Genomic DNA, 22710 nt, shown 5'->3' on the forward strand with positions numbered 1-22710 from the left:
GCATGTGCTTATAATGTTCAATTTTGAAAACTCATAAAGACATATATGGGAGCTGTATCTAAATCGGATATTTGTAGAGGTATATCTAGGTTGTATGTAATATCTTGTATCAATTATTCTTAATATAGCTCCCATATATCAATACCAAAAGTCCTGCAGACCAAGCACATATTTGAGTAAAATTATATCAACTTATTTAAATTCATTCGAAAGCTAGAGCGATTTCCACCGACAGACAGGCAGACGGTCATCGTTAAATCGACATAGAATTTTATACTGATCAAGAATATATATACTTGGTGAGGTCTAAAATGCATATTTCGAGGTGTAACAAATGTAATGACAAACTTAATACACCTTCCATACTATGGTGGAGGGAATAAAAAGGACAAGATTCGTGGTCGGTTTGTTCTTCAAAATCTGTCCCAAAAAATCTATAATCCTTAGAACATCTTTTAATCCTTAGAACAATATTCTTAAAAATCGATGTTTCTTGGCCTGTTCGTCTTTGAAAAAATATTCCTTGAAAAATCCACATGCTGCTTAAAAATAATTTGAAGTAAATAAACGTTTTAGGTTCCGTTGGCTCTCGAAAATAAATTTAATGTACGCCGCTCCCTGAAAAATATTCTAAAAACATATTTACGTATCGGGACATGTTGATCCTTGAAATCCATTTTTTAGAAGATCAAAGTTTTAGACTTATTTGGCCCTTGAAAAATATTTACAAAAATTACAGTTTCAGGGCAATTGGTGCTTAAAATTTATGTATTTATTGGTCCTTGAAAATTATTAAAAAAAAATAATCTACGTCTAAGTGCCCTAGGTCGGCTTTAGTCCTTGACAATTACAGGGTGAGATGAAAAACTGCAACGAACTTCAGACTGAAATGACTGCTCTCATTTCTAAGCAACTCGTCCGACAGCTGTTAAAATTATTCCAGTGACAGCTCACTGTATTGTTTACAAGCGTATAAAATAATTTTCCAGAAAAAAAGTTATTCGTGATGGTATTCAAGCGTGATAGTGTGATTTCTTTATATTTGGCTGGAAAACTGCAAGTGGCTATCGTTAGAGCAGTCCAGCATTTAAATGTGAATAAATCGTTTGTGTCTCGTATTTTATATTTGGCTGGAAAACCTCAAGTGGCTATCGTTAGAGCAGTCCAGCATTTAAATGTGAATAAATGTTTTGTGTCTCGTACCATCGCTCGTTACCGTGGCTGCTAGCGCAGCACGACGTCAAGAATGTGGAAGGAAGAAAGCAGCAATATCAGCAGAAATGGTTCAAAAAGTAACGAAGCTACTTGATCAAAACCCGCGTCGCAGTGGCCGAAAAATGGCTCGTGAGCTGAACATATCGCAATATTCCATTCGGCAAATATTGAAAAATGAGCTCGGGGTAAAGTCATTCAAATTCCAAAAAGTGCAAGAACTTACACCGCAACAGAAAGAAAATAGACTCAAAAGAGCTAAAGAATGTGATGAACTGCAAAAAGATGGTGTTAACTTGGCAAGGAGGTCATCTGAAAATGTGCACCTTCGGTTGGCCACCAGAACTCAAGCGCCGGCCATAGTGATGGTATGGGCCGCCATAACAGCCCATATTAACCGACCGTGGCATCAGAATAAATGCCGAATATTATCGCGAAAATATTCTGGAGGGTGTATTAAAGCCTTGGGTATGCAAACATTTTTGGCGCAGATCTTGGACATTCCAACAGGACTCAGCACCATCGCACTCAGCACGCGCCACCCAAGAATGGTTACAAAATGAGGTTCCTCGCTTTATTTCCAGCGTACAATGGTCACCAAATCGGTTGGACTATTGTGTCGGAGTATTTTGGAAAGCAAGGTTGGTCCTAATACCAAACACCGAAGTGTTGATCACCTCAAGCAATCACTTCGCCGGGAATGGGCAAAAACAACGCAGAGCAACATTCGGGCAGCGTGTGACGGTTTTATTGTCCGTTTGAAGGCCATAATTCGTACAAAGGTGACCAAATCGAACAAATCTAAACTTATTCTAAAATTTGATGCTATTTCCGATATTTTTTGCTTTCATTCAATAAGATTTAAAAAAATGTAAAGCTTATGGCGTTTGACTTTGTTGCATTTTTTTTTCTATTTTCTTTGTTTCATCCTGTATAAGGAAAATTAGATCTTTTAGGATGACTTATAGTAATTTGATGAAGAATATTGTTGTCCGTGACGTCATCCACCTGGAATGATGTTTTGTGGGAGAATATGTTATAAACTTATATGAAATACGTCTTTAAACCAGAAATATGTTTCAATATGTTTCCTGGCGTTTCAGTAAGCTTTTGACTTTTGGTGTATCCTAGAACTGAAATTTTATGAGAAATAATTTTGTAGAATTCTTTGACTTGCTAAGATGCCATATAAAATAAGTGTTTAATTTATTTCTATGAAATTTATTTATTTAATCTACTTTATGTATACTTCGGCATATTTCGATCCCATTTAAAATGAGTTTTTAACCTGACTCGCTTCAGGGTACGAATTTTCCTTCAAAAAATTCTGGCATTGCTATCAACAATATTGGTGGAGACACAATAAAGCTTAAATGTAGGGATTCCAATAACTTTTCCGGGTCCGAAAATCTCAAAAAAAATTTGGAAGAGGGTAGAACTTGCACTTCTACTGAGTGTTCCTTTCGATGTAAACCGTAAAAGCCCCCAATACACAGTCTTCACTTTTTAGGTACTTTTAATAATCTGCTGATGCAATAATTTTATATGTTGCCCATTGTTATTCTCCAAGTGTATCCATGTTATGGCACTTTGGCAAAACTCCCATTATTCATGTCTCATAAATTATTTACGAATTCTTGCATTTAATTGACTTTTGCAAAAATTAGTTACACTTTTAAAAATGGGGTAGAGAATGGATTTACAATATTCTGTAGAAATTCTTGGTATCAAGCACACACAAAAATAAAGCGTCCAATAAATTCCCATTTGAAGAGTGAAGAGGGCTCTTTTTAGAGCCCTTTCCAAAAAAAGAATATGGGGGAGCGGAGTTGTAAAACTCAAATGTATAGCGTTGACCGGCATGCATACGCATTTACAATTAATGCCGGCCTTAATGGGGCCATTATGTGCAGGGGCGACGTGTGTGTGTTTCTGAGTGTGGCTACCACCGAGTCAGTCAAATGTCCGTTTATTCAAACAGCCATCTATTCCAACAATTGACAACAACACTTTACTGCCAGTTAGGCATGTGAGTAGTAGAATTAAGATACACGTACACACACAAGCCAGACCTGGCTAGCTGGTTGGCTACAAATCCCCTACCCGCAGAACATTGTGAGACACCAGCTTTGTAATTTTCAATGAAATTGACAATGAAAAATAAATTCATAAGCATGCAGGAGATAGAGAGGGGAACTTCTGTTGCCACAAAATACCAATCAGCTCAAACCGAACTGACAGCCGCTTAGAGGTGTGAGAGGTGTTTGGAAAAATTCTAAAGTAAAATGCCAACACAAAGGGAGTGCTGGCGAAAAAAAAAACAGTATTCGCTTTTTATGCCTTTGCTGATTCAAGATTTGATTTCATTCAAATGACCGGTATATGGTTAGGCAAGTCAATCACTTGAAACAGGGAATTAGTCTCCATGGATACATTTCAAACTCAAAGGGATTAAAATTAATGTTTCGAGGTGTGATGAAGGCAATAAAATTTGAAAATTGAAAACGTTATTAGCTGAAACGTGTTCGGAATTGTAATGTTTCATTAAATCGACACTAAAACTCATAAAATTGATATTTGCTTGAACAATTACGACGCATGACTTAGAAACGAGAAAACTAATTGTCGCCGTTGAGAAGAGAGACTACTTCCGTTAAAATTTCAGTTAACGAATGTGAGTTAATTAACGTTTTAGTGTAGCATTTTATTTTCTCAAGGAAGTTAATTTTTTTTTTTATATATATACAATTTGAAATTTCTAAAGTGTAAAATTTATTCCTAATGAAATATTTATATAAATTGTAGGGGAAATAGAGAAATTATTGTTAAAATTTTCTTTAAGTTTTCAAACAAAAGTAGTCTTAGAAGTTTATTAAGTAGCCTTTTATTAATCAATCAAATTTTGAATAAAATTTACAAAATTGAAAAATTTTTACTAATGAAATATTTATATAAACTGGAAATATGAAATAATGCACTACATGTAATGACAATATCTCACTTTCTTTATTGGCAATATCATAAACAAGCTACTTTTTGCATGACCAGAAGATTGAAAAATAATGGGTTAATTCGCAGACCACCAAAAATACAATTAAGATGTAAAAAAAAAAATAAGTTCGGCTGGGCCGAACATTTAATACCCTCCACCTTGAAGTAAAGAAAAACTTTAAAATATCTCCCCTTCTTTTATATTCCTTGAAATTTTCGGATTAAGATTCCTTATCTTGGGCCATATTACTGGTACCAATATGAAGATTATTTTGGCGAGTCACCTTTTTGGTCCCTTTTTTATATGGTTTTAAACTCTCCTTAAACGTGATTATATTATGGCTAAGACTCTCGAAAAGAGACAGTTATCTTTCTTATACTCTTCAGTATACATAGTATGGAGGATATATCAAATTTGTAATAATAATAATAATAATATTAATAATAATAATAATAATTTTAGACCTAACAAAGTATATACAGGGTGTTCTGAAAAAAACTGCAAGCAACTTCAGACTGCTGCCATTTCCAAGCCACTCGTCCGACGGCTGTTAAAATTATTCCAGTGACAGCTCATTATATTGTTTACAATCGTACAAAATAATTTTGGTGAGAATTTTCCAGAAAAAAATTTATTCGTGAAGAATTTCAAGCCTGACAGTGTGATTTCTTTATATTTGGCTGGAAAACGGTGATTATCTTTAAAGCACTCCAGCTATTAGATGTGAATAAATCTTTTGTGTCTCATCCCATCGCTCGTTACCGTGATACTGGTAGCTTAGCCCGACGTCAAGGGAGTGAGCGGAAAAAAACAGCAACATCAGCAGACATGGTTCGAAAAGTGAAGAGAAGCAACTTGATCGAAACCCGCGTCGCAGTGGCAGAAAAGTGACTCATGAGCAATATTCCATTCGACAAATATGGAAAAATGAGCTCGGGGTAAGGCCATTGAAATTCCAAAAAGTGCAAGAACTTACACCGCAACAGAAAAAAAATAGACTCAAAAGAGCTAAAGAGTTGCTTTGCTTGGCCGAAGGTGGTGAACTGCCGAATTTGGTTTTCTCCGAAGAGGAAACATTCGTTGTCCAGCAGTTTGTAGACAAACAAAATTATAGTGTTTACTTGTCAAAGAGGTCAGCTGAAAATGTGAACCTTCGGTTGGCCACCAGAACTCAAGCGCCGGCCATGCTGATGGTGTGGGCCGCCATAACAGCCGATGGTCGCTCTCCGCTCGTTTTAGTAGGCCGTGGTATCAGAATAAATGTCAAATATTATCGTGAACATTTCCTGGAGGGCGTATTAAAGCCTTGGGCACGCAAACATTTTGGCCGCAGACCTTCGACATTCCAACAGGACTCAGCATACGCCACCCAAGAATCGTTGCAAAATGAGGATCCTCGCTTCATTTTCATTGGCCGTTTGAAGACCATAATGCCAAAGGTGACCAATTCGGTTTCATTGGCCATAATTTGCGCCAAACGTGACAAATTCAAACAAATCTAAACTTATTCTAAAATTTCATGCTATTTCCGACATTTTTTCCATTCCATTCAATAAAATTAAAAAAAAAGAATTATAGCTTTTGACTTTGTTGAAGTTTTTCATCGTATATCGTATATCCCCCATATAACGGTACCTCCCGATTCGATATTTTGATGATTTTAACTAAATTTTTCAATGGAATTGTCAGAAAATCCACACAATTTTTTTTCGCAGCACTCTACCCCCTGGAAGGTAATTGTCTATATAGGTCCACGTATAACCCCCATGCAACTGTACCCCCTATATTCGGTATTTTGATGATTTTAGGTACAGTATTCACTGGAATTGTTTAAAATGTTGTATTTTAAGTTCCTAATAGGTACAGGAAATTGTTTAAGCAGGTCCTGCTCTTCGTAGAGCCTCCATATATCGATACCTCACTATATTCGGTATTTTGATGAATTTAGCTAAATTATTCACCGCATTTTTTCAAGTTTCGCATTTGAATATTGTAATGGTCTGCGAAAAACATAAAGCCTATATTCGGTATTTTTTTAAGATTTTGATAAAATCGTTAACGAAATTTATTTATTTTTTTTTTTTTTGGTTTTTTTTTTTTTGAAAATTACCAAATTCGTATTCAATGTTCTAACCGGCCGAACTTACTGCTTGTTTACTTGATTAGCTCTAATTTCATAATCTGCTGGATTTTGACCGTTGTTATTGAAAATATTGAAATTTGATGCACCATATACATAAGACGAAGTAGAATTCTTTATTCCACTGTGTTTTAAACGATTGAAAGCTCCATTGTAATCAAAACAGAACGGAACAAATCAAAAGTAATAGTTGATCAGAAACTTAATTTGTTTTGAAATTCATGACAACATTAATCACCTATTCCAAAAAATTAGTATATTTTTAATAATAAAACCATTTAATTTCTCAGAACTCAACCTTGCCCATTTTCATAAGAGAAACATATTTTTCAAAACTTCCCCAAAATATTCAACCTTAAACTGTCAACCTTCTCTGAACCTGGGCCATATGATACATACATTCTCTCAGTTTATTTTGTTTTTCTATCCGTTTTTTACTTTCATCATGAAATCAAACTGAATCAAAACTGTGTTGCGGACGAATGGATGTGTGGGGATCGACAGTAATGGAGGTGGGGAGGGAATGCACACGTTAATCAATCAATAATAACAAAGCTGACCATGAATTTGAAATTGAATACATGCCGGCAAAATTACAAACACACAGCAAATGAACAAGAAGAGGGGGGAGGCGGTGGGGGCGAATGAGTAGCGACTATCGTTAAGTGGACGCCGTAGCTGTAGTACGAACGCCGTCGCCGACCGTTTTATATTTTATTCTAGAGAGTCACGTGCCAATCATTAAGAAAAACACGTACATGTACATTCCATGCCTTCATATTGTAGTTATTGTTGCAGTGTCTTTGTTATTGTTCTTGTTGGTATTGTGGCAAAGTTATTCTTGGACATGGTACTTTTTTGTGATTATTGACGCTTTTTGCTTTTCTTGTTTTTTCTTCTTCTGGGATATTACCGACATTTAAACGTATCTTATATGAACCGTCAATAGGTTTTTCCTTATGTTGTAATATTTGAAGATCACGATCGCCATGTTCTTGGGTTCTTCTAGAAAAGCAAGCCAACATAAGAAGTCCATACTTTTTGTGTGTAACAACAAATCATTCATGATGGTATATTGCATATTCACACACACACATAAGTACACATACGTCTGGCAAAGATGGCACCGATTGCAACATGGTAAGAAATTGAACATTGAACTCCAGATAATTTTTTTCTCTTTTTTTCTTGAATTGATTTGTGCTAAAGCGCGCGTTAACTGACCACAACCACCAACTGTTCTTCATGACCATGTAGGGACGACGATAAGCTGCTGCGGCGGCTGCTGTCGTAGCTCACTGATCGCATAACTCATTGGCTAAAGGATAAAATTACAACAGTTGGTAAATAATTTATAAGTTTAGGCGACAGATGATTGCTCGCCGGCTCTTCGAAAAGGAATCTTCTTCGGTAGAAAATGTAGTTTATTTTTATTTCTAGACTGGAAGAGAGGAGTATGCCGCCCAAAGATAGTGCAGTTGAATTGAAACGAATTTAAAATGCAATGGCTGAGAGGCGATTATTTAATTGTTGTGTTTACACAAGGAGGAGTTTGAAGGTGTATTAGAGTGGGTCGAAAAAGAAATAAACATGCAAAACTACAGAAAATGTAACGAAATAATGGTATGTATTTCTCAAAAGTCAATCCATTATATTTGAATGTAAAATATTTCTCACCTGTATATGGAATTTAAAAAATTTTTGGGACATGCAAGTTCTTTCCAAAGGTGGAAGGTATTAAAACCTCAGCTCTAACGAACGTAGCTCCTTTTTTTCTTATTTATTAGATACTAGATATACTTAGCGCTACCAAGTTTAACATTCAAAATTGTTGTTTGCAATAGTGGGGAAATATATTGAAGTTTTTGCTGGAGGTTTTTATTGTAGCATTTGCATGTTTGATCTGAAAATGCGCTTTTGGGAACAACTATAACCCCAAACACCAAAAAATTCTCTGTGCAGGTCCACGTTTTCGTATAGCCCCCATATAACTGTACCTCCCGATATTCTGTATTTTGATTATTTTAACGACATTATTCACCAAAATTGTTTCAAATTTGGTATTTGAAGTTCGAAATGGATACTACGGCCTAGGACAGAAAATTGTCTGTACAAGTTCACGTCTTCGTATATCCCTCATATAACGGTACCTCTCGATATTCGGTATTTTGATGGTTTTAGCGATATTATTAACCGGAATTGTTTCAAATTTGAATTTGATGTTCGTAACGGTTACTACAGCCTATGACAGAAAATTGTCTGTGCAGGTCGACGTCTTCGTAAAGCCCCAATACCTCCCTATATTCGGTATTTTGATGATTTGAGCTACATTAGTTACATATGCAGGTCCACGTCATCGTATAGACCCTCACACAAGGGCTACATTGGGTATTTTTAAGATTTTAACAGAATTTTTAACGGATTTAATTTATTTGAAAATTGCTAAATTCGTTTCAAATAGTGGAGGGTATTCAAAGATCGTCCGGCCGAACTTACAGCTTTTCTACTTGTTTTCCTATATGATCATCTAGAAACTTAATTTTTTTTTTTTATGTATTCTCCTAACATTTTGATATTTGTAGATCCATTCCTCAAAGCTAAATTCTGCCGGGCCGAACTTTTAATACACCCTCCACCATTTTAAAGGAACTTGAAAATTTTCCAAAAAAAAAAATCCTTCGAAAAAAACCGTCCAATGGAAAACCGTTATAAGGGGGCTATACGAAGGCGTGGTCCTTCATAAATATTTTTTTCATAGGTTGTAGAAGCCATTACGAACTTAAAATACGAAACAATTCCCGTAAAAAATATCTCTCATATCATCAAAATACCAATTATAGGGAGGTGCGGTTATATGGGGGCCGAACTTGACTGCCTGCGGACAAAAGACTGATCTGTTCAAAATTTTACTTTCCTGTTTTAATTCGTTTTGACTTTAACGTGATTACAACAGACGGACGAACCAAAAAGGCTACATAGTCTTAGAATTTTACGCTGATCAAGATCACATATACTTTGCTAAGCCTAAAATTATTATTTCGATGAGTTACAAACGGAATGACGAACTTAATATACCCTCCATACTATGTATGATGAAGGGTATAAAATTGTGGGAGTCAAAACACGATTATGTCTGTTTATAGATGTTTCAATCATGACAGGGAATGAGTACTGACATGCGTACATGACTTAAAGAGTACTCGGCAAGAGCGGAACCTGCTCAATTTACTGTCAATTTCACTCCTACTCGAATACAAGCAAAGCATACTCACTCTCATTAGTGTGTTTTTCTATGCCACTCTAAAGAGTATACTCGAATTCTTTTTTTTACTCCCGCTCGAATAGCAAGCGAGTTTTACATTCTTCTCAAATTTATATGAGTATTTCGCAACTCTGTACGTTATCAATTGTGATATTCCCTGCTAGATGGATAAAGATACTTCTCTAGACTTAGTCACCAAAAAATTAGTGTGAAAGGGTTTCTAAACAGTTCTTCAATAGCTACAGTGGGTATATATGGTTTTTTATGGCCTTAATATGCCTCGGGAATATTTCCAATGTTTTGGGAGAAATATTTGTGTTAGGCTAAGACCAGGTGCGAGAACGGACAAAATTGGCCCACTCCTTCTGGTACTGGTCTTCATAAGGAAGTCAATGTTATACTGACACGTAGAATTGGAAAGCAAAGGGGTGTATAATAAAATGGCTTAACAAAATAATAATCAGTAACTTACAAAATAGCATCATAACCCCATATTTTAACACTCGAGTGACAAGAGCACGAAAAATATAAAAAAACATTATTCAAAATTTGTTTTAACCTTCCCACACTTAATTTCAGGTTTTGTTTTTTTGTTTATATAACGGAGGATTGAACTACTGATTTTTTAGGAATAACATATTATATTTGATCTTCCTGGTAATGTAGAGGGTATTTGCTTGTTATTACTCTAAAGAATCAAAGTGACACATATGTCTAGCATTATTTGCTGGTTGGTATAATTACCAAGAAATAATTTGGTAGACATATGTGTCATTTTGATTCTTTTTGGTAATGACAACCACATACCCTCTGTATCTCTTAGATTTCTTTATGTAAGCTCTAAGTTTTGGAAGCTATCTCTTGTATCTTCGAACTTTTCTCCTTAGACTGTGTGAATCCCACTATCTTTATGTGATGGGTTGGTCCAAAACTTTAGGTGTTATCATTTGCGACATTATTGTCTAGGCAGGAAGAGAGTTGCCGTCAAAATGGAGGGGGAAAATTACGGAATTCTAAGATTGGCAATATCGAAACAATCGTTTTGTACCTTCCCAAAAAAATTGTCAAAACTTAAAAAAATATACCTTTCATGGAAGGCGACAGAAGTATCCAAAATGCTTCAAACATCGGCTTGTAATATTCTTAGCAGGCTTAAATCTTCTATAAAAATAGGCATCATCGGCCCTCCTTTTGGCACCTTCATAAATTCGACGTTATCCAACGATTAAGCATCCGAGTTTTTCTGCCAACATTACATTCAAATGTGAAGATTGGAAGATCGGTATTCTCTATCTGGCGCCTCCTCCACAGACGGAGAAATTTTTCGAAAAATCATATATCGCATAGAAAACAAAGGGGCGAAAAACGAAAAATTTTATTTGTGATATGGGGCAGCACTTAATCAGGACTACAAAATTCTGTTTAATCAATTTTGCCGGTTAGCCAAAAGTTGAGTAAGTCGCAAGTATAAGGCTGTTATTGGCTTCTAAAAGTGGGAATTTACACTCTATACTTTGGCAGTACCTTAGAGAAATTTTATACCCTCCACCACACATAGTGTGGAGGGTATAAAAAGTTCGTTATTCCGATTGTAACTCATAAAAATAATAACTTACCTCTATCCGTCCGTCCGTCTGTTGTAATCACGCTACAGTCAAAACGAATTAAGATAGGAAGCTAAAATTTGGCACAGATTTGTCTTTTGTCTGCCGGCAGATCAAGTTCGAAGATGGGCTATATCGGTCCACCATATCGTATATCCCCTATGCAACGGTATTCGGTTGTTGATAATTTAACCATATTTCCAATGGAATTGTTTGTAAATCCACACAAAGAGTTCCTTGTGAGTACTTTATTTCTTTGAATACAATTATCTATATAGGTCCACGATATCGTATAGCCCCCATATAACGGTGTCTCCCGATATTCGGTATTTTGATGATTTTAGCCACATTTTCAGCGGAATTGTACACAATGAGTTCTTTGTGAGTATTTTACCTCCAGACATAGTCTATATAGGTCCACAATATCGTATATTCCCCCATATACCGGCACCTTCCGATATTCGGTACTTTTTAAGATTTAAGATAACGGATTTTATTTTATTTTATTTGAAAATTTCCTAATTTGTTCCAAATGATGAAGGGTATTCAAAGTTCGGCCCGGCCGTACTTACTGCTTTTTTACCTGTTATGTATAGCTCATCCCACCGATATAGTTAGCACACCCCAACAATTGTATGTGGCCAATTTTATGAACTGTCTGTTGCATTCTCTTCCGAAATGACTTTTTTCGCATATCTGATTAAGTACCTGGGATTTACAATACGTCAGAATTTTACGCAGTTTCTTAAAGAATTGACTTCTCCAGCAGTAACAGCTGGAGGGTATAACGTGTTCAACTCACCTAAACTTATCACTTATTATAATGTTTATTTGACACGCTTTTTATTTTCAACAGTCATTTTGAATTGTTCATTGAAATGATGGCCTCCTTGAGTGAATCGCATTTCATACAACTCAATTAAGTTTTCAAGTACTTTTCGAATGACGAATTCAAAATGTAGGCTTGAATATTTATTAAAAAAATAAATACTTTTTTTTGGCGCCCAGTGGCAAATATGAATACCAGCCAAAAAAAAACATTATCAGATATCAAAAATTGGCAACAATATAACTTAATAAGTCCCAATAATAACAAATAAAACACTTTTGGAATTTTACTAGTTTTTGGTGGTTACAGAGGCCTCAAAAATAAATAAAAACAACAAATTATATTCATTCAGCCGCAAACTGTTGCGCAAAAAAAAGAAGCAACCCAGCATGAAAACTAAGCGTGGAAACCAAAAACAAAATAATAATAACATTAAAGTCACGGAAATGCCTTGAGACAATACGGTAACAAATAAACCGTAACAAAAATTCGAAATAAAAAAAAAATTATACTTCACATGAAAACAATGAAATAATAATTCCAAGAGACCAATAAATAAAAAAAATGTGGGAGCTTGAGTATAAAATAAAATAAGAAATCTCCAACATGTTTAATTGTAAAATAAAAAAATGTATATTAACAGTATTGGTAAAAGTCCAATAGGTTTTTAGCAATTGGCCTATAACTACCAGCCACATTACAGATTAATCAATGTTATTGTCATTGTCATCGGCAGCCTCGTCATCATCATTCCCATCTTCACCATGGACATCATCATCATCATCATCCACTTCACATTATGAATGACATATGAAAGACATTGAATTGATGCTGCAAAAAAATGTGTTTACTTCGCAGATGATATCTGCTGCCGCCGCCGTTTGTTATTTACTTAGCCCAGTTAATGGAATTTTTATAAACTTGATTAAATGGAATTAAATTAACGGTTGTTCAAGTAGTTACAAAACAACAATAGGAACAATGAAGAAGAAACAGTTGTGTTCGGCCAGGCCACAACAACAAATCGGTTGAAAATTATTATTGGATGAGCGTAACGCCAAAAACCCATACCGTTGTACCTATTTAGAACCTGAAATACAAAATTTCGGGCCCATTCGATTAAAAAGTTTGACAATGACTTTGAAACTAATAATTGAAATTTGCGATAAAATTTATTTTTGTCAATAATTACAGAGAATAATTAGCAGATTACGAAAGCAGAGCTAAAAATAGAACCCACGTGCATCAGCGTTTTAAAAAAATAGGGCGGCTCTTCCACATTTTCTTGACAATTTCGAATTAAGATTCCTTAGAATCATCTAATAATAGGTATATAGTGTCTTCGGCAATATTATTATTTTGGCTGCAATAAAAATGTCTTTTTGGGCCTTTTTATACCCTCCACCATAGTATGAAGGTCATTTCGTTTGTAACACCTCGAAATATACATTTTACACCCCACAAAATATACAAATTTATGATCAGCATAAAATTCTATGACGATTTAGTCCGTCCGTATGGGGAAACCACTTACTCAAATGAATATTATGTCTGCAGGACTTTTGGTATTGAAAATGGGCCACGTGGACCCACGTTTCCGTATAGCCCCCATATATTGGTACCTCCCGATATTTGGTATTTTGGTGATTTAAGGAACATTATTCACCGGAAATGTTTCAAATTTGGTATTTCAGATTCGTAATGGATATTACAGCCTATGACAGAAAATTGTGTGTACGGGTCCACCTCTTCGTATAGCCCCCATATAACGGCACCTTCCGATATTCAGTATTTTGATGATTTTAGCGACATTATTCACCGGAACTGTTTCAAATTTGCTATTTGAAGTTCGTAATGGATACTACAGCCTATGACAGAAAATCGTCTGTACAGGTTCACGTTTTGGTATAGCCCCCATCAGTATTTGATGATTTTAGCTACATTATTCGCCGGGTTTTTTTCAAGTTTCGCCTTTGAGTATTCTAATGGCTTATTACAAAAGTTGCTGATGTAGGTCCACGTCGTCGTATAGATCCTAACATAACGGCTACATTCCGTATTTCTAAGATTTTAACAAAAATTGTAACGGACTTTATTTTGTTGTTACAACATTTTAAGGCTTAATCCCATTATTGTTGTTTTATTAAAACAGGGTTTGTTTATTTGCGGAGAATGATGGTAATATTTTCTTGAAAATTGCCAAATTCGTTCCAAAGCTTTTTTACTTGATTCTAAATAGGTTTAAAATTCCCTTAAAATGAGACCGTGGTAAATAAACATATTTTACAAAATTATATTTTTCTTATTTGATCTACAAAAGAATCAAAACATTTGATCACTTTTCACAACCCAGAGTTGCTATTAATCCGTGAAGTTATAATAAAATGTACAACCAATAATAAACCAAGTTTGTTGTTAAAAAAAAATTAATGATACTCTTCCATGGTACATATCGAATACATAAATATCCTTTCTTTAGAGACTCGCAATGAAATTTGATCTAGAATAATTCTTACTCAGACACTTCTCCAGAAAAATGAAGTGCAATGGCGGATTTTTAATTAGATTTTGGATACGTGTTAAATTTACAGTGAACAAGTAAATATATAATTTTCATTTTTTATACCAAAGTTCTGAATGTACTTTTCATAAAAACTACAGGGTGAAATGAAAAAACTGCAAACAATTTCAGACTGCTGTTATTTCTAAGCCACTCGTCGGACAACTGTTAAAATTATTTTGTATATAATATTATTTTATTATATTGCTTACAAGCGTACAAAAGCATTTCGGTGAGAATTTTCCAGAAAAAAAGTTATTCGGGATGGAATTCAAGCGAGTGTGATCAAGATAGTGTGATTTCTTTATATTTGGCTGAAAAAACCACAAGTGGCTATCGTTAGAGCACTCCAGCATTTAAATGTGAATAAATCGTTTGTGTCTCGTACCATCGCTCGTAACCGTGACGTCAAGGAAGTGGACGGAAGAAATCAGCAACATCAGCATAAGTGGTTCGAAAAGTAAAGAAGCGACTTGATCGAAACCCGCGTCGCAGTGGCGGAAAAAATGGCTCGTGAGCTGAACATATCGCAAAGTTCAGGAACTTACACCGCAATAGATAGAAAATAGACTCAAAAGAGCTAAAGAGTTGCTTCGCTTGGCGAAAGTGGTGAACTGACGAATTTGGTTTTCTCCGATCAGGAAACATTCGTTGTCCAGCAGTTTGTAAACAAACAAAATGATCATGTTTACTTGCCAAAGAGGTCAGCTGAGAATGTGCGCCTTCGGTTGGCCACCAGAACTCCGGCCATGGTGATGGTGTGGGCCGCCATAACAGCCGATGGTTGCTCTATGCCGCATATTATCGCGAAAATATTCTGGAGGGTGTATTAAAACCTTGGGCACGTTTTTCTCAGCACCATCGCAAGAATGGTTACAAAATGAGGTTTCTCGCTTCATTTCCAGTGGAGTATTTGGGAAAGCAAGGTTGGCACTAAACAAGTAAAAAAACATTAAGTTCAGCCGGGCCAAACTTTTAATACCCTCCACCTTAGGGTAAAAGAAACATTAGAAGAAATGTGGCAAAAACCATTAAAATGCCGAATATCGGGTGGTAACGTTATATGGGGGCTACACCAAAACGAGGACCTATAATTACAATGTTTCGCCACACGAACTAGGACCCATTATGACCCACAAATATGTGGGCTGTATCGTGATTACAACAGACAGACGGACAGATATACAGACAGACAGACGGACATCGTTAAATCGACTAAGAACTTTATGCTGATTATGAATATATATACTTTATGGGGTCTAAGACGAACATTTAAGGATGTTACAAACGGAATGACAAAGTTAATATACCCTCCTTTCCAAGGTGTTGGTCACCTCAAGCAAGCGCATTCGGGCAGCGTGGCCGAATTGGCCGTTTGAAGGCCATAATTCGTGCCAAAGGTGATCAATTCGAACAAATCTAAACTTATTTTAAAATTTGATGCTATTTCGACATTTTTCATCGTTCAATAAAATGTAAAAAAAGAATGTACAAATTATGGCACTTGACTTTATTGCAGTTTTTTTTTATTTCACCCTGTATATTATTAAAAAAACACGCTGGATATATCAAATCGAATCAAATTTAAGCCTAAAAGGTTATATCAGACCGATTTTAGATAAAAACGTAACAAAGACACCACCAGATTTTTAATACATAGGGGACATTATGTTAACATTGGAACTCCTATGGAACATTGGATCCCTTTTTATAGTACATAATATTTTACTGATTAATTTTAGTTAGATCTTCTGTCAAATTACTGGCACAGTATTTGTTGGATTGTCAGTAGGCAAAAAAATTTTAACAAAATATTATAGAATCGTGAATATAATTAGTAAATAATAATTTTCCAAAATTTCTGTTATACGAGGTTATTAACTGCCTCAACGGATATATAGTTCTTTTTTTTTTCTTACGACATATAGCTCATATCACTTTAAAAGAACTCACGCTTTTCTGCTACTCTAGCATTTACTTCCACCATATTACAGTTCTTAATGTGTTTTACTGTTAGATGGTACTCCCTGTCTCCCTACCCACCATCATCATCCACTGCCTCTCGCAATGAAACGAACGACCAAGACATTGTCTGCTTCCATTTGTTGTTGTCTCAACAACAGGTGTTCTTTGTTAAGCTTTAAACACTTTTAATATTGTTTTTTTTTTTTTCTTTTTTTGGAGAAGTGATATGCGTGAGAATATTATTAGAACTTTTCGAAATTAGTTATTGTTTTTGTTACTCGTTTTTCAGGAACGTTATGATTTTGCTGTTGTTATTCGTGATATTTCGTGATTGTTGCGCTCCTCATTGAAGTATTTTTAGCAAACTCAATTATTTGAAATAAAAAAGTAATCAACTTGTTTTTGTTTATCTTTTTACTAAACTTGAGAGCGATATAAAGATGAATATGGTCCAAATGATGAATATGGTTCGCAATGCTCATATCAATTTATTCTGACAATTACCTATCATGTGTTCACATCTCATTTCAAGAGTATTAATTAGACAATTATTAATAATCTTTTTAATGGCAATATTAAATTATATAGGATCTTAAAGAAAAATTGGAAACTATTATTTATGATTAATATTTTTTCGTTATTTTTGCATTGAATTGAATGCAATATTGATTGGCACAAAAATACTGTGGAGAGATGGACAATAAAGTAAACATCTAGAAACGCCCGATGTCGCATATAGAGCTTACGTCGAACAAACTAACGTAGTACCGGATGAGATATAAAAACTGAAACAAAGTCTAAAGCCATAACTTTTACATTTTATTTTAAATTTTATTGAATGAGAGCAAAAGATGTCGGAAATGGCATCGAATTTTAGAATACGTTTAGATTTATTCGAATTGGCCAATGAGATTTTAGATTTTTTCAAACGGCCAACGAAACCGCCACATGCTTCCCGATCATTGTTCTGCGGTATTTTGGCCCATTCCCGGCGAAGCGCTTGTTTGAGGAGATCGACACCTTGGTATTTTTAAGTGCCAACCTTGCTTTCCAAAATACTCCAGACACAATAGTCCAACGGATTAGTATCCGGAGATTTGGTGGCCATTGTGCGCTGGAATTGCGAGCGAGGAGCCTCTTTGTAACCATTGTTGGGTGGCACGTGTTGAGTGCGATGGTGCTGAGTCCTGTTGGAATGTCCAAGGTCTGCGGCCAAAATGTTTGCGTGCCCAATGGTTTAATACACCCTCCAGAATAAAAAAAAAATTATTTTGAATTTAATTTTATAATTTTAATATGTTCCGTGTGGAGCTATGAAATGCAAAAACGATAGATACTTTGTTGCATTGCAAATTTATTTTATCTTAAATAATGCGTTATATTCGGCATTTATTCTGACGTCACGGTCGATTAATACGAGCGGAGAGGACCATCGGATGTTATCAAACCTAACTCACAAGTAAAAAATATTTAAATCGTTCGCTGCGTTTCGTCTGCTGCCGCGGTTCCTTTGCATTGCTAATTTGTGCTGGTAAAAGTTCCCCCAGGTCTTTTAGGCAATATTCCGGACTCCGGATAAATATTCTAATCTCTCGGATCAATATGGAACTACGATTCAATGTATGCTTAACCTTTGACTTTTTATCATTCCTCAGACATTTGTGGGTAAATTCCTTAGACCTATAAATTGGTGTTGCACAACGCCTTGCGTTAAACATTTCACTAGACCTTGGGGCAATGTTCTATTATATCATTGAGTCAATACTCCAATGGACCTTTGGATAAATATTCTACTAGAGCTTTGGTTCAATGTTCTACCAAACCTTCTGGTCTCATCTGTATCAGAGGACTTTGGAGCAATCTTTGGGTTAACATTTTGTGGGCATTAGTTTCAAATTCGAGTAGAGCGACAAACTCGCACAAATTTCAGCAGTAATACTCCCCAAAGTAAAAAAGGCCGAGTAGGTTTTGCTTGTTTTTGTTCGAAATTGAGCAGTTTCTACTTTTGCCGAGTAATCTTTCAGGGCGTTTGGAATATACCATTGGATCGATTTTTACTCTAGGAGTTAGAATCAAAGGTCCTTCGGAAAATGTTCCAAAAGTCTTTTCTACGAGGGTTGTTTTTTATCGGAAAAAAATCTATATGAGATTGGCGAACATCTTTTCCACATCAATCTCGCGCCAATGTTCATGTTGTACAGTGGCAGTAAGATACTATTTGTATGTTATAATCTAGTACATGACGAGTCCCTAATTATTTACAATCCGAACATTAATACTTATTGTTCCAGATCTTCGACAAATAGTCTTCAAAACTCCAACTCTCAACATCAGATTTTTCGAGAATCAATCGATATCCGAAACACCGAACAACAAATCCTACAGTGACACTGAGAGTTACCATTTACCTAAAAATCACCTACATCCAATATATATTAATATCGAATACCCGATATACGATCCCTCGTCGATCAACCAAAAATTTCACTTCATTTCACAGCCGTCAACCCAAAATATTTATTATCCCAAAATCCTGTGACGATTTCGATGTAAAATGTGAAATAAAAGTCCTAGTATCTTAAACTTTACCACATCTCAATATTTCGACCAAAACAAAATATGGTATAAAAAACCTGGAGCCCTCTCCTTCTGATACAACACCACAAGCTCATAAAACCCGAAATAATTTTCGCAATTATATTGTTTACAAGCGTACAAAAGTATTTTCGTGAGAATTTTCCAGAAAAAAGTTATTCGTGATGGAATTCAAGCGTGTTAGTGTGATTTCTTTATATTTGGCTGGAAAACCATAAGTGGATATCGCTAGGGCACTTCAGCGTCGCAGTGGCCGTAAAATGCCTCGTGAGCATTTAGTAAATATTGAAAAATGAGCCGTTGAAATTCCCAAAAGTGCAAGAACTTACACCGCAACAGAAAGAATTTAGACTCAAAAGAGCTAAAGAGTTGATTCGCTTGGCCGAAAGTGGTGAACTGCCGAATTTGGTTTTCTCCGATGAGAAAACATTCGTTGTCCAGCAGTTTGTAAACAATCCAAATTGTCGTGTTTACTTCCCGCAGAGGTCAAATTATGGCGTTTGACTTTGTTGCAGTTTTTTATTTCACCCTGTACATCTGTTTTTTTTTGTTTTGCTTCCAAACGACGACCATCGAAAGTGCTTATCGTTACTCATTACTTAGTAATGCTGCAATATGAAGTGAAAATGACTACTAAATTCTTGCTAGGTCTTCGTTTTTCATTAAGTTTTTCTTCGTTTGCCGAAGCCAAGTCTCTTCTCGGATTTTAAGTTGAACGTGTACAGTCTGTGCCGACTTTATTTATTACTTGGTAACAATAGAATAAAGTTCTTGTGCTCTGTTTTTTTTTTTTTTTTTTTTTTTTTTTTTTTTTTTTTTTTTTGTGAGGAATACTCCGTTATTTTCAACATACTGCAAATGCAAAAGTAATTTGTTTACGTTTAATGAGTTATTCGTCTCACACAGCTCCCAAGTTTTACAGGGCATACACACACACTTAGAACCCAACTTTTCAATTTAGAAACAGAAGAAAATTTAGAAAAGAAACAGTGAACCATTTTAGTATGGACTTACTTAATTACAAACGGAATTCGTAGCTTCCACCCGATTCAAGTTTAACTCACCTAAAAATAGAACAAAGAAAAGAGAAATGATTAATGTTTGTTAACAAAATATTTGCAGAAAAATATTTTATGTTCATTTACGGTATAACAGCTGATGAAAACTACCCCAAAATTAACTCCATAAAAATCTCGAAAACAGCTGTATTTTTCTTGTTTCTGGATTGCAAATATTTGATCAATGTCAACAAATCCCACTTTTGACACTCTTGACAATTAGCAATGTTTGGACAGCCTGATAAAGATGTTAGTACATACACACACGTGTGTACGTGTGTGAGTGTGTGGTATATGTGAAAAATAGTTTTAAAAACTGTCAAAAAACAGTTCTATGCAAACATAAACAACGGCCAGTCAGTTAGTCTGTCAGAGTAGCAGAAAAATCCATTTAAATGTCAACATGGGAAAATAACACTAATGAAGTTCACAAATAACCGGACCAACAGATTGAGAGAGAGAGAGAGAGAGAGAGAGAGAGAGTAAGTGAGAGTCACCAGGCAAGACATGCAGACAGACGGGCACAAACAAACAGATAACAAATACCATTGCCCAAAGAGCAACTGTGCCGTCTTCCTGTCAAATAGACGTTTAAAAAATATTTGCAATTTGTCAAAATTTATTTTTCAGAAATAGTTAAAGTTTACACAAGTCATCATCAGCCAGCGAATGACATGTTATCAGATTACATTGTTGGAAATCCAATTGAAAGAGAAACAAAAGCAAATAGAAAAGAATTACGAATAGCAGCAACAGCAGCAAAAGAGGAGTTCATTGAACCCATGTCCATTATTTGGCCACATCAAGATAGAGTTGGTCGAAGAAAGAAATTATTTTGAAAAGAAATGTGCTGCTGAAGACAAATTGAAATTGAAGTAAAACTGCAGGGCGTTTGGGGAGGAGGGCAGGGATTAGATTTGGGTAAATATTTCTCGGAGAGAGCAAAGACAACCAATAACAATGATTTTTGATTATTTTCATTTGCAATTTTGTACAGTTGATGATGACGATGATGATGGTGAATGAATTGAGACATGACCAACCAACCCAACCAAACGAACGACCATCAGTCTGTCATTCAGTCCCAAACACACATTCAGTTATTTACTAACTTCCACCCTCATTTGGAAATCAAAACAAATCCATAGTCCAGTCAACTAACAACAACCAACCCCATAATTATGGATGACCAAAGGAAGGAGAGGAAAGGCAAAAGGTAAAATACCCCCAACTTATACAGATTGTAGATATTTATTTGCAGATACAAAATAATTTTTCGCCAAAAATACAATATTACAACAAAGCCGGCAAACTAAAACTATAAAACTACACATCGAGAGTTCACTGACCCCTTAGCGTAAATATAACAATGAAACAAAAAAAAGCTACAAGATTTTTGGAATGCATTTGGCATGACATGTATTAAACATGCTATATACTCGTGCAGTCAAACACACCCCACACTTCACTCCTCCCCCGCAAACCAAAACAACTACAAATAAATATACAGTCTGATTCATTCATTCATTCAATTACCGTTTGTTACAAACCATGGAGGACCCGTAGCAAAGATCAGTTGGGGAAAAATTAATATTCATTGAAGAAAAATGGCCTTAAAGCGAGGGAGGATAGATTTTTTCATATGAAAAACCAAAAAAATCACTTTTCTAAAAATATGAATTTATTAAGTAATACTTACAGTAACTACTTACAAAACAACTTCCTTACCCCTTATTTTTACAAGGCGATATCCTGATTAGTATCAGAGTACGACATGCATTAATGCACTCTTACCCACTAAAAATTTTGGAAGCCGTATGTCCTACTTTCGCATTACCAGTAATGACTATCACATTCCCTTTGCATTACAAGTAAGTTAAAAAAATACCTAAAATAGGCAAACCAACATACTTTTTTCATGCCTTGTAATGAGGAACAGCGCCAGAGAGTGATTACGACCAACAATAAAACATAATGCTAGGAACACAATTGGAGCGAACGACGAATTTTTTCGCGGCGTATGTTGTCGCCGCGTAGGGCGAAATTCGTCGTTCGCTCCAATTGTGTTCCTAGCATAAGGCCGTTGGTTCGTATCTTTACTCAGAAACAGAGAAAATATGGAGAGAAAATAGTGAGTTCAAGGCCCTTAATCAGCAAACAAAATAAAAGGTAACAAGTAAACAAATAGCTAAGTTCGAACTTTTAATATCCTCTAACATTTTTAAGGAAATTGAAAAATTTCCAAAAAAAAGATACCGCTCAAGGGAAAACAGTAATGTGGGGGCTATACGAAGACGTGGTTCTAGTTTAAGTTTTTTTTTTTTTTTTTTGTAATCGGCTGCAGTAGCCATTACTACCTTAAATACGAAATTTAAACAATTCCGGTGAATAATGTCGCTAATATCATCAAAATACCGATTAGAGGCAGTTGCTGTTATATATGCTGTATGAAGACGTGGACCTACATAGAAAATTTTCCGTCACAGGTTGTAG

General features: G+C 35.3%; 1 protein-coding gene and 1 long non-coding RNA gene across 2 annotated transcripts in view; both read right to left on the reverse strand.

Moving 5' to 3' along the window:
* The window catches only part of LOC131804235 (uncharacterized), a 33791-nt gene extending 13296 nt beyond the window's left edge, over nt 1-20495 (reverse strand). Inside the window, exons 1-2 of the long non-coding RNA XR_009342995.1 lie at nt 20305-20495; nt 20174-20223 (exon numbers count right to left, since the gene is read on the reverse strand). This is a non-coding gene — a long non-coding RNA (uncharacterized LOC131804235). The remainder of the gene's footprint in view (nt 1-20173; nt 20224-20304) is intronic.
* Nucleotides 1-22710, reverse strand: part of LOC101891812 (probable serine/threonine-protein kinase roco5) — a 350337-nt gene that overhangs the window by 166578 nt on the left and 161049 nt on the right. The window lies entirely within an intron of this gene.

This window comes from Musca domestica, unplaced genomic scaffold (assembly GCF_030504385.1).
Source record: "Musca domestica strain aabys unplaced genomic scaffold, Musca_domestica.polishedcontigs.V.1.1 4, whole genome shotgun sequence".
NCBI classification, from domain to species: domain Eukaryota; kingdom Metazoa; phylum Arthropoda; class Insecta; order Diptera; family Muscidae; genus Musca; species Musca domestica.